Source organism: Mus caroli, chromosome 14, assembly GCF_900094665.2.
Source record: "Mus caroli chromosome 14, CAROLI_EIJ_v1.1, whole genome shotgun sequence".
Taxonomy (NCBI): Eukaryota; Metazoa; Chordata; class Mammalia; order Rodentia; family Muridae; genus Mus; species Mus caroli.
In genome coordinates this window covers 101,173,499-101,186,637 of record NC_034583.1, presented here as the reverse complement: position 1 = coordinate 101,186,637, position 13,139 = coordinate 101,173,499, and the positions used below count along the sequence as shown (strand labels likewise).

Sequence of the window (13,139 nt, the reverse complement as noted above, 5' to 3'; positions counted from 1 at the left end):
GGGCCTAGCAAACACAGAAGTGGATGCTCACAGTCAGCTATTGGATGGATCACAGGGCCCCCAATGGAGGAGCTAGAGAAAGTACCCAAGTAGCTAAAGGGATCTGCAACCCTTTAGGTGGAACAACATTATGAACTAACCAGTACCTCGGAGCTCTTGACTCTAGCTGCATATGTATTAAAAGATGGCCTAATTGGCCATCACTGGAAAGTGAGGCCCATTGGACTTGCAAACTTTATATGCCCCAGTACAGGGGAACGTCAGGGCTAAAAAGTGGAAGTGGGTGGGTAGGGGAGTGTGTGGGGGGGTTGTATTGGGGACATTTTGGATAGTATTGGAAATGTAAATGAGGAAAATACCTAATAAAAAATGAGAAAAAATAACAACATATATTTTTATGGGAAAATATGAGGCTCGTTTATTTTTTATTAGATATTTTTTTATTTATATTTCAAATGTTATTCCATTTCTTAGTTTCCCCTCTGAAAATCCCCTACCCCTTCTCCCTTCCTCGCTCCCCCACCCGCCCTCTCCCATTCATAGTCATGGCATTCCCCTATACTGGGGCATAGAGCCTTCACAGGACCAAGGGCCTCTCCTCCCATTGATGCCCAACTAGGCCATTGTCTGCTACATATGCAGCTAGAGTCACAAGTTCCACCATGTGTTTTCTTTGATTGGTGGTATAGTTCCAAGGAGCTTTGGGGGGTACTGGTTAGTTCATGTTGATGTTCCTGCTATGGGGCTTCGGACCCCTTCAGCCCCCTGGTTTCTCTAGAACCTTCATTGGGGACCTTGTGCTTCGTCCAATGGATGACTGTGAGCACCCACTTCCGTGTTTGCCACGGACTGGCAGAGCCTCCCAAGAGACAGCTATATCAGGTTCCTGTCAGCAGGCTCTTGTTGGCATCTGCCTAGTGTCTGGGTTTGGTGGTTGTTTATGGGATGGATCCTCAAGTGGGGCAGTCTCTGCATGGTCATTCCTTCAGGCTCAGAATCCTCTTTAGAAGTGGGAACAAAATACCCATGAAAGGAGTTACAGAGACGAATTTTGGAGCAGAGCATGAAGCTCATTTATATATTTTGTTGTATTTGTTTACTGAAATGAGCTTGCATTAAAAGACACATATGAGAAATATTCACATATCACAGATCTAAAAATACCTCAATACAGGAAATAGTGCCCCTTGAGAAAGTTATTTTTAAAAATCAGGATGTTATTATTTTTTCATCAGATTACTTTGAGGATTTTTAGTTCAGTATTTTCCTGAAAATATTAGGCTTATTAGTCTTAAATATGCAAACAGTGTTATCATATTTGTATGGTATTAATTTGTTCTTTCTGAACTTCAGTTTTCTATGTGATTGTACAATATATACAGATAATTTACTTTATTAGTTTTTAAACTTGATGTAATAATTATACAAATTTATGTGATAAATGTGCATTTTTTCTATAACCCAAATTTGCATAATTATTCTGATAAATGTTAATGTAAATTATTGACATGTTATATTTTAAAATTGGACCACAATGGACATATTCATAGGTACAGGGTATCTCTATGTCAGATTATTACTTTTAATTTCCCTAAGTATTGGTGAACTTGTCAATTTTTCTTCTTTTTTGTAGTAATTTTTGGGCAAGCTCACTATTTTGGTATTTTTGTCAATCTTCTCTGAATTAGAGACGTAATTTGTAGAATTATGTTCTTCCGCACCACTCCCTGACCTCAAACCTGTCTTCTTTCCTGCTTTGCATCAACTAAATGAGCTGCTTGTTCTCAGAGACAATATATGAGACTGATAGAGAACGTCCTTTTGCTAGTTCTTTACACTCTATAGACTCGAGAGGAACTTTAATCCAGCCATAAGGTTGCTTGGTCAAGGGCTCACATCCAAAGACCTTCTAGGTTCTTTGATCCTAAAGACATACTTTAACACCCTCTGGCTATAACATAGATAGGATCTTTGTACAAACCTTTAATGTCAAATAATAAAGGTAAAGTTAATTTGTAGTAGAAGCAGCCATGTTTAATATCTAATTGAGGAACACATAAATTGATGAATTAGAAAGAAAGGCCACTTAACTTACAAAGTGACTCTATTTGACCTTTTCCTCTCTCTGACTGCTTTCTCATTCTTGTCTTCCCTCTCCACACTCTCTCTTCACCTGTTGCTGGCTGGACTCTTCCCTTCTTTGTCCTTCTCTTTCTCTCTGCCCTCTGCTTCTTTGTCAACCAGTGCACTGCACTGAAGTTCCTTCATGAGTTCCACTCAGTTTTTCAGGTTATGCAATGCAAGTCAGGAGAGGCTGTTGAAGCTTGAGAATAAGATGGAGCCAGAAGATTAGAGTAAATTGCCAGTTAGTTTGAGAACATGCAGAGCAATTCAGTTGGAAGCTAAGAGAAGATGATTTGGATTAGTCTGCTTGGAGAAAAGTTTGAGCCAGGACAACTCCATTAAACCACCAGGCATCGTTCAGAAAGAACTAGAAAGGGCCAGCTTGTTCATCAGTAAGCTTATGAGATGAAAATTGGGTTTGACCAAAAAAAAATAGATTTACAACAGGGAAGCTGCATGTTTTTGATGCCAATGTTCTCCTCTGTCAGGGATGCTGAAAGACATTTATGGTGGAAGCATTGTCCCAGGTCCCTTGACCAAAGCATATCATACAAGAAGCCTCACTGTCTGTTAGAAAATACAAAGGTGTTAAAAGCACTCTCAAGGAAGTCAACATCTTTCTATTGACATCCATAATAAAATTAATTAATGTATACCAATATTATATAATGTTGTTTGCAAGTTATTTAGTTTGTACCCTTAGCCACCAACAAAGAAAATTTTCTAAATTGACAATACACTTAAGTGGTAGCATTTTTCTCAATTAACGAAAATTACTTACTTTTACTTCTTGGGAGGTGGCCTCACACATCATTAGGATTTGGGCAATGTTAATAATGTTTAAATGCATGAGCAGAATATCAGCTTCCATGATGAATTTTTTATATCTCTGAGACTTATACACTTCTTTAATTATTGTGGGGATTTGTTTTCTAGTGACATAAACAATAGTGATTCTTGAATATATATTCAAATATATCATATATTAAATATTTGATATTCTATTATATTCAGGATTAATATATAGGAAAAGAATATTATGGGACTCTTTGTGAAAGTTTTGCTGCACTAGTTTGAGTGATATTATTGTTGGTACTTGAACCTGAACCCAAGATGTTGAACTTGCCAAACAGTTGCTCCACCACTGGTAATCCTTCAGGACATTCTCTTTTAACATAGAATGGCATATACTGCTTAAAATTAAAAATAAATATTGCTTTTAAAATAAGGTCATGAAACTTTCAGTATAAATATTTAATATCCTTTATTAAATCAGTTACAATTATTCTATTGTTATTTTTAATTTTCCCTAGCTCATGACATTAAATCATTGCATAATACTATACAATGTAGCAATTTGGAGTATAAAATAAGGTTAAAACATGTCAAAGCACATAAGCAATTAAAAGGTAAGGATCAATACAGAGGACTATCATAGTTTATAAAGTAAGCTAAAGTAATCAATAGTAGTCCTTTGTAACAAACAATTGCAGTTGATTACAGAAAAATCTGCTTGTGTTGTTTGGTGATACTAAAAGAAGTATTGCAGAGGCTCACTACAAATTGGATTGAAGCATGAAATAGATGAAATTCTACAAACCAATAGAAAACTTTACAATGATAGACAAAGGACTAGAAGAATTCTAAAACTACCTGAAGCATTTGAGGAGAACTTTTGGAAATATACTTGCTCTTATGTCGCTAAAAAAGAAGAAATGGCTCTGAAACATATGTGCACAAAGTTAAATAATAGTTACTTACATGGTAATGTTTTTATTTTATAATGAATAAATGTTACCTGTTCCACTTTTTTATTAGTGCAGTATTGCATTAATACAAATTAGTGTCTTGCCACTATAGTAACTATTTTGCCACTTTCCCTACATTTCTGGAAGTGATTGATTTCGTTTTAGTGGTTTCCACTCATGATTTTATTTTTTGCCACGAGTCAGTTTGTGGCTGGTTCTAGAATATTTCAAAGATGCTATCTCTCAAGTGCACAAACATCATTGGGTCATATTCATTACATGATAGCTGAGTGCGAGTAAAAACAATCCTTAGAAGACTTATAGTAGGTGTAGAACTCCGTTTTCCCTTGTTTTTGAGACTGTATTTTAATTACATTTCTGTTTTCCATTTCTTCCTTCCAAACACTTCCATATAACCCTTCCTTTCTGCTCTTCTTTAAGTGTGTAGCCTCATTTTACCAAGTGTTATTGCATACATATATTTATTTGCATATACATGCATGTTTTCCCAAATAAAAGTTTTTGAGTCCATATGTTGCTTGAGTGTATATTTTCAGGACTGACCTTTTGCCATCTGACATACCCCTCCTTGGTGAGAGTTACCTTTCCTGCCTTCAGTTATACTCAGTTGAGTAAAATTCTCTGTGTGGGGCTGAGTGAGATCTTATAAACTTTACCATATGCAATTTGAAATTTTTGTTACAGTTATACTGTTTTAAATCCCATTTGGACAAACATGTTGATGAGTTTGTTAGTGTAGCATGTGATGATATTAGGAGATCTTATCTCACAGTGTAGTTCATGGTCCTTTTGTTCTCAAAATCTTCCTTCTTCCCTCATCAGCAATGGTTTTGAGCCCAAAGTATGGGAGAGCTGTGTAGATGTATTAATTGGAACTATATATTTCTGTAGTCATCTTGGTCTGTTGCTCAGAGAATTTTCCTTAGTGATGAGTGAAAATAGGGTTCATCAATCTAGACTCTGAAGGATGGCAGTTGAACTCTGGGTTTTGAGTAGAATGGTGTGCCAGTTATAGCATTCTTTAAGGCCTAGCTTTGTACTGTGCAAAGTATCATGCACACTTTGTCCAAAAGTTCAATAGAAAAACACATCAAATGATCATTTTATTTTTATTTTTGAATTAATTAACTTTTTTTAACTTATTCAAATTATATCCTGCTCAAGTCCCCCTTCTTGGTAACACCGTCCAACAATCTTTTCCCCATACCACTATTCCTTTCTCTTCCAAGCATGTTGGGGTCCCTTGGGTATTCCCCTACCCTGGTATTCCAAGTCTCTGAGAGGCTAGGCATTTCTTCTCCCACGAGGTCACACAAGGCAGTCCAGATAAAAGAGCATATCCCACATACCAGCAACAGCTTTTAGGATAGCCCCATTTCAGTTGTTCAGAACCCACATGAGGACCAATCTGTGTTTCTGCTACCTATATACAAGGAAGCCTAGATCCAGCCCATGTATGTTCTTTGATTGATGATTCAAATTATGAGGACCCAAAGGCTTGAGGTTAGTTTACTCTGTTGATCTTCCTGTGGAGTTTCTATGCCCTTCGGTGCCTGCGATCCTTCCTCCTATTCTCCCATAAAGAGCTCCATCCTCTGTTTGGCTATGGGTGCCTGTAGCTGCCTAAGTCAGCTGTTGGGTAGAACCTCCCAGAGGACAATGTGCTCCTATCTGCAGGCATAACTGTCTATCATTAATAGTGGTAGAGATTGATTGTTGCCCATGGGATGGGTCTCAAGTTGGGCCAATTATTGGTTGGCCATTCCCTCAGTCTCCGTTCCATCTTACTTGCCTATATTTCTTATACATGGATAGATTTGGGTTAAAAATTTTTGGGTAGGTTGATGTCTCTTTTGCTCCACTGGGCTTTCTGCTTGGCTACAGGAGGTGGCCTCTTCAGATTGCATATGCCCAATGTTGTGAGTCACACCTAAGTTCACCCCCATTGATTCTTGGGTGCATTCCTTATCTCAGCTCTCTGTCTTGTCCTGAAGATGTCCCCCATCTCCTCATCCCCATCAGTTGTGGATTTCCGTTTCTTTACATGGCCCTCTAGGATCTCTCCTGTACTTCCTCAGACTTGATCCTGAAGCCTCCATTTCCCTCCCCATAGGTGAGTACATACTATGCATGGTTTTTTGGAACTGGGTTACCTCGCTCAGGATCATCTTCCCAGGTTCCATCCATTTGCTGCAAAATTCATGATGTCCAGATAGATAGATAGATAGATAGATAGATAGATAGATAGATAGATAGATAGATAGATAGATAACATTTCATTGTCTAGATGTACCATATTTTGTTTATCCACTCTTCATTTGAGGGACATCTAGTTTCTTTCTACTTTCTGGCTATTATGAATAAAGTTCCTCTGAACATAGTTTTGCAAGTGTCTTTGTTGGATGTTGGAGCATCACTGGGGTACATTACCAGAATTGGTATAACTGGGTCTTGAGGTAGAACTTTTTCAAGTTTTCTGAGATTGTGCCAAATTGTTTTCCAAAGTGGTTGTAAAAGTGGTTGTAAAAGTTTGCACTCCCAGCTGTAATAAAGAATTGTTACTTTTGCTTATGACAGTAGAATAACTCATTTCAAAATCACAGAAGTCACTGGAGAGATGTCTCAGTGGTTAAGAGCACTGATTACTCTTTTAGAGGTCCTGAGTTCAATTCCCATCAACCAAATGGTGGCTCACAACTATCTGTAATAGGATCCAATATCCTCTTCTGATGTGTCCGAAGACAGCTATAGTGTACTCACAGACATTAAATAAATAAATAAATAAATAAATAAATAAATAAATAAATCTTTTAAAAAAATGCCAGGTGGTAGTGGCACATGCCTTTAATCCTAGTACTTGGGAGGCAGAGGCGGGTGAATTTCTGCGTTTGAAGCCAGTCTGGTCCACAAAGTGTGTTTTAAGAGTTTAATGAGTTATAGCCAGGGCTGTACAGAGAAACCCTGTCTCAAAAACAAAACAAAACAAAAACAAAAACAAACAAACAAAAAACAAAACACAGAAGTCATGTTTACTACACGTTTAGGAAAGAATCTATCATCTTAACCATTTCTTTTATGTGAAAACTAAAATATTTACCTGATTTGTATAATTCAAATCTTCTAGTTTACTTCAGCAAAAAATAATTAATATGTTGTCTGAATTTTTCAATAGCTCTATGAATTAGAAACATTTTTCATGAAGTTAGTCTACTTCATTGAGGTTGAGCTGAAGTAACTTGCATCTGTTTTGTTTCTGTTACTGTATCTTTGCTTTCAGTCATTATAAGACTGATCTTTCAGTTATGAGACTCTAAGCTTGTCACCCATTTACCCATTTACCATATTCATTGATATTGGTTTGCTTGTCTCATTGATCATCATGTAATACCTTATGTTCCTTTTCCAATTAAAAAGTAACAGACATGAATCTGGGGGTGGAATACACTAAGGGAATATTGGAAATTAGAAGGGTATTTAGGACTAATTAGCATCATATTCAATCATAATTGTAGATGGTACCTTAAGAATAAAGTAAACATTTTGAAAAGGTTCATTAAACTTGGTGATTTAACAACGCAAATATCCTATTCTTAGCTCAAGAAATGAGAATTGACAAGCAGAATGTAGCGCAAAAGGTTGTGGTAGGAGCTATCCTACCTCGAAGATGACAACCTTCTTTCTGTATCTTTATAGAGAAACTGAAAGTAAGTCCCCTTATCTTTCTTCATGTTATGAAGTCTTCCCACTAATTAACTCACCTAATCCTAACTAACTCCCAAGATTTCCATCTCTAAACCACTCTACATTTATATTTTAGGATTCCAAGCCTATACTGGTTTTTATAAGAGGATACAAGTAGTTGATTGCAAACAGGTATTCCTATCGCATACTTTCTTTTCATGTATCCTGAGAGTTCTCAGCACAATTCTTATCTATCACTAGATTTTTGTTCATCAAATCATTTTTTGATGCAGTTACTTCACTATTTACTTTTGTATAAGATTAATATTTCAATAAAGGTGGAGAGGTGTGCCCCATTTAGGATAATTCTGTAAACAAAGGCATCACTAGATAATGAACTATGCATAAAAATAATCAATAAATCAGTTACTAAATTTATTCTTAACATTTTATCTTTATGGGAATCATGTTCTTCAGGGTTCATAGATAAGGGAGGGTTTTTTTTTTTCTGTTTACAAAAAAAAAATAATATCAAAGGAGAATTTAAATAAATGACAGACCATGGTAGCCCTGTCCTAATTTCTCATTTCTCAACACCCATTTATCCCTTTGTCCCTTGGGAAAGCCCATCATTAGGTCAGTGCTGTTGTCTTCTTCTCTTCTCTTCTCTTCTCTTCTCTTCTCTTCTCTTCTCTTCTCTTCTCTTCTCTTCTCTTCTCTTCTCTTCTCTTCTTTTCTTTCCTTTTCTTATATTTAATTTATTTACATTTCAAATGTTATCCCTTTTCCTGGGCAGTTTTTACTCATTTCTGTTTCTGTTATTATCAAGATAGAGACTATAAGGTCTTTCACATGAAAGGTTGTTCTTCAAATATTTGAGCAGAGCTATCTTGTCTCATTTATACTTTGTTGGTTGTGTATGCTTGCAGACACATTTAATGCGACAGGTTTCTAATTCTCTTGTCATTATTGACTTTTATTTGAAACTTTTCAATTATCAAATGACCCTTCTAAAGCTTAGCATCTCACTAGAATATTCTGCTCTGGGTAATGTCTCATAGCATGGGGATGTTATGAGATACTACTTCTTACTTGGCACCTCTGAATTTTCATCTACTCAGAATAAAACATTTGTCTTATCTGAAGAAAGTAGCTCACAGCAATGGAATTCACATTTTCATTTTTTAAATTGTATAATTGTTGCCAAAATTAAAGGACAGTGTCTTTACAAATGTCAAGTACCAAGGATTCAAAGTCCTTCTAAAACTGTCTTTGTGAACTAAAAAAAAAAAAAAAAAAAAAAAAGGAGTTATTTTAAATAGGTTAGATACCAAAATAAATCCAGAAGATTGACAAAAAGCGAATCATGCTGTTTTCACATCCAAGATCAAAAGAAGCTTCCAAATAATTCATAAGACTTCTGATTTAATGCCATATGGTTGGCATCTTTGCAATAAACAGCTTGAACTTCCTTTAAAAATTTTTCTCAGACCATCAGAAAATAAACATAAAAAAACCCAAACCTAAAATTAACAACTGATTGCTACAAACAGTTAAATATTGAACAGCTACTCTACTTTATCATTTGGTTAAGGCTCATTCTCTCGTGCCCTATATAACTTTGTACGTCTAGTTACATCATCTCTAGAACTTTTTGATAACCATCAGGTTATTAATCAAATTTAGTAAGTTCACATTTCAAATTTGGCACTCATTCCATTACTGGTACTGAGGTAGGATACTTAAGGTACTTTTGTCTTACTTTGCTTATCTGTAAATTAAGAGCTATGATAGAAGCAATTTAGAAATGCATATAAACTATGAAAAAACTTTTTATGTTACTAAAACAGCTTACTGATAGGTTACTATTAAAAATAAAACTCTCTTGGCTTGTACTCAGGGCTTCAGTGATGGAAATGGAGAGGAGTGGCCTGAGGAAAAGAAGGTCCAGTGACAGGCTCAAAGAGGGATCTAACTCAAGGGGAGGTCCCAAGGCCTGACCCTATTACTGAGCCTATGGATCTCTCACAAATGGGACCTTGCATGACTGCCCTCTGAAAAGGCTTAACAAGCAGCAGAAAGAGTCAGATGCAGATATTTGCACCCAACCAATGGACAGAAGCGGCTGACACCTGTGGTTAAGTTAGGGGAAAGATGGAATAAGCTGAGGAGGGAGGCAATCCTATAGGAGGATCAGCAGTCTCAACTAACCTGGACCCTCAAGATCTCTCAGACACTGGACCACCAACCAGGCATCATACAGCAGTTGATATGAGTCCCCCAAAACATATAGAGCAGAGGACTTTCGGGTCTGGGTTCAATCAGAAAAGATGCACCTAACCCTCGAGAGACTGGAGGCCTCAAGGAGTTTAGAGGTCTGCTTGAGTGGGGGTGTGGAGTGGGTGGGGAGGTGGTTTGGGATGTGGAAGAGTCAGAAGGTGTACTGGAAGAGGGGAATAAAATCTTGAGTGTAAATAATGTTTATATAAAGAAAGAAAGGAAAAGAAAAAAAGAAAAGAATAACATAGATGGACATGAAAAAACCCTGAAATTTAAGTGTGCTTAAATATATTGTAAGAGAAATTTGTTTCTCTCAATATTTTATTTCTCTCTGGCTGCTATTCAAGGATTTGAGTCTTTGAAACATTTGAAAGATCATCTTTACCATCAGCAACACCACTATTCATGTATCTCAACCTCTTTTTTTCTCCATTGTAACACAAGTCCGGCTCACCTCTTCATCCTGCCTGCTTCCATGTCATTGGGAAAGTTAGAAGTGCAGAACTTCAGGTATCATCCAAGGTACACTAATTCTGTATTTAACTTTTGACAAGTGCTAGTATTTATTTAAATCCCCTTGGTTATAATGGAAATAGTCCGTCACATATACCCAGAAGGGAGATGTACCTGCAAGGAAACGCCTGAACCAATAAGTTTGAGGGTTAGAAAAACTACCTTTAACCATATTAACTGTCAAATTTTCTAACAAATTCAAATATGCAACTATGGCAATGAATGTATGTAGTGCATACTCAGGTTAGCAGAAGATGGGTAAAATTCTTAGCCTAGTGCCATGGGATACCAGGCTGAATCCTTGGAGCCAGATATAGGGAACAATAAGTACATCTGAGAAATTTGACTCATAGACATTTAATTTGAAGGGCTTCTAAGAAGGCAATTCCAAAAGTCATATTTTATTGCATGTCTCAAAGAGTCAAGGAAGACATGTCAATAATTTCTTCTGCACCTTTTGTGGGATTCCTTAATACATTTCTGACCTTTATGTGATGGCCTAGGTCATATGAGGTTATTCAATGTTGCCAGAAGAGGGGATGGATCTTCTACTGATAGACTATCATAAAACTAGACATATAATATTACAAACCACATTTCTGTGGTAATGATCTTTTACTAATGAGAGCTGGAAGGTATTATCCAACTCAAGTTCAATGTTTTGGCTCCAATAAGGTGTACTGAACTTTTGGATTTGTTTTGTTTTGTTTGTTTTGTTTTGTTTTGTTTCCTTGGTTATGTGTTTCCTCTGAGTAGGGAAGAACTTACAGGAGTCCAGTTTTTCATCTTTGTTCCTCTGTATGGACTGAGATATAACATACGGAAATGGTGAAGTAACTGATGGTATAGGGCTAAGGGCTGGACACTGAGGGCATCAATTAACCTGAGATCTGGAGAGAAGATTGCTGCTTTGAAAAATTCAGTTTTAAATAAAGAGAAAGAATTTTGATTATTGGCATTCCCCCTTTACTGGGCATATATTTTATTAGAATAAGCACTTTTAAAATAAAAATGATTAGGAGAGTCTAGAACAAACAATGTAACAATGAACTATACATTTTCATCTGAAAAGTAAAAGTAAGGAGAAAAGGACAAAGAAAAAGAACTGAGTTTTCTAGACTTTGGGAAACGCCATGTGGTTGAGAAAGTAGTTGCACAAGAATGCGTTTGTGCAGGAATTGAATATATCTAAGTCCCATGAGAGCACTTACATGTTCTCTCACAAGCTGTGCGTGTGAGTAATAAGGAGATATTTGTAAAAGGTGTAATTTCACCTAGGACTGAAAGATGTACTTGCATGAGAATGTAGTGGATGGAAATGATATCTTAGGAAACGGATGCAGATTTATTCAGAGTCATAATAAGGAAATAGTCAGAGATTACTTTGAGAGATGTCAAAATCCACAGAAGAAACTTTATGCATGATATCCTGAATAGTTTCACATGAAAGAATTGCAGTGGTAGAAGTTATTGTAGAGGAGACTGAGGGTGTCTTGAAGTATTATTCTATTTTTGATCGATTTTTGATTTTGTGTATTTATGTACGTAACGTGTGTCTATACTTATATATATATATATATATATATATACATATATATGTATATATGATACATATATATGTATATATATATATATATATATATATAGAGAGAGAGAGAGTATGTGGAGGAGTATTTCCATTAATTTTTTCTGATAATGGAACATAGCAATAAAGTCATTCTTATTGACATATTGCTATATCTATAGGTCAGTGCATCATTCAGTTTCCATCAGAGAATATTCTTTTTGTAGCAGATGGTAATTAACTCAGATAACAACCATTGAACCATGTACAGATAGGAAGAGACTTTAGAGTACTCAACACTAAATGAAATGTCATTATCAATGTCCTCCCCTCAAATTTCAAGTATTTATCCAGAAGTGGAGGCAGAAATATTGTAAGAACCAGAATGATGGACTACTCCATGAAACAGTGTCTTCAACTGATAACCATATAAACTCACAGAGACTGTGACAGCACACAAGACATGTACACATTCAAGCTAGATAGTATCCACACAGGGAGACAGGGAAGTGTACACAAAGTTCCATGAGAACCAGGAAGCTATCTCAATGATACATGCTGAGAATCCGTTGTCTCCAATGAGATGTTCCTGGGTCTATCAACCACATGCCAGGGTAGGCCTCCCAGTGGACTCTATGCTTTTGGTGTGTGGGTTTTGTCTTGTTTTGGTACTTATAAATTACTCATTTTTGTTTGTCTTTACGCTCTTTCTTTCTTTCTTTCTTTCTTTCTTTCTTTCTTTCTTTCTTTCTTTCTTTCTTTCTTTCTTTTTCTTTCTCTCTAGGTTGTTTTGATAAAAAGCAATGAAACACACACACACAGAGAGAGAGAGAGAGAGAGAGAAAACATTATGTATGTTGGGGGGGTAAAGAGGTGCAGAATATCTGGAAGGAGTTGGAGAAGGGAAAATAATATAATCAAAATATATTTTATATAAAAAATTAAATAAAGTATTTTATGCATGCATATATTTGTAAAATCATCATGAACAATGGTTTAATATTAATAAACAAACACAGGTATGTTAAAGCACTATCATTCCAAGTTCAGATATGAGAAAATATGAGTAGAGAAAAGTTAATTTTTACCAATTTGTGTGTAAAGTATAAACCCAGTACACGATAATTAAAAGTTCATAGTGTTGTCTTTTCAACGGCACAAACAATCAAAGCTCTACAGCATATTAAACCTTAAAACTGTGAGCTCCT

The 13,139-nt window shown here is 36.0% G+C and overlaps 1 long non-coding RNA gene across 1 annotated transcript in view; it reads left to right on the top strand.

The window, feature by feature from the left end:
* LOC115029220 overlaps positions 1–10,376 on the top strand; it is a 90,901-nt gene extending 80,525 nt beyond the window's left edge. The window contains exon 3 of the long non-coding RNA XR_003834779.1: positions 10,299–10,376. This is a non-coding gene — a long non-coding RNA (uncharacterized LOC115029220). The remainder of the gene's footprint in view (positions 1–10,298) is intronic.
* The last annotated feature ends 2,763 nt before the right edge of the window (positions 10,377–13,139 follow it).